Below are 742 nucleotides of genomic sequence, written 5' to 3' on the forward strand. Positions count from 1 at the left end.
CCCCGGGGAGGCAGCAGATGGGCTGGAGCTCCCAGGGAGGTTCCTTAGGAGCAGCAGTGCAGCAGGAGGGGGCTCTGCCCTGCCCTGCCCTGCCCTGCCCAGCTGCTGCCCTGGGTGGAAGCCCCGGGGCGATCCCAGCACTCGGGAAACGTTTGGCAGGGAGGGAAACGGAGCTGGATCTGCTGCGGTCCCGCCTTCGGTTTTTACTGGGATGGGGGGAAAAGCTCATCCCGAGGGATGTGCCTCCACCCCCCAGGCTGTTGGCTGCTCCTCAGCGCGGGGCTGGATGAACCTGGGAGCTCCTGCGAGCGCCAGGCTGGGAAAAAATCCTCACAGGGAAACCACGGGGTGATTTTTCGGGGGGGGGTAAATACCCTTTTTAAGCTCCTCAAACCCAACCGTTCGCCCAGCGCTTGTCACTGCCACCGCTGGACCGTGTCCCTGAGCGAATGGAGCCGGGAAAGAAACCCCTCTCCCCTAAAATAATCAGCAAAAAAAGGCATTAAAAGGGGGTCGGGGGGAGGAGGATGCTCTGGGAGCTGCCCAGAGCGCTGCGGGAGCGCGTTCCAAGGCATCTCTCCAACTTCCAGCCTCTCCTTCCAGCTCCCCCCGCATCTCTGCAGGGCTGGGGTGAGGGGGGGAGGGACCCTCACCCATCTCCCCCTCCCCCTTCTTCTTTGCTCCTCCCTTGGGGCTCGGAGGGAGCCGGGGACCATCTGTGTCCCTGGCCGGGAGAGGCGGG

This window comes from Chaetura pelagica, unplaced genomic scaffold (assembly GCF_000747805.2).
Source record: "Chaetura pelagica isolate M959 unplaced genomic scaffold, ChaPel_1.0 scaffold347, whole genome shotgun sequence".
NCBI classification, from domain to species: Eukaryota; Metazoa; Chordata; class Aves; order Apodiformes; family Apodidae; genus Chaetura; species Chaetura pelagica.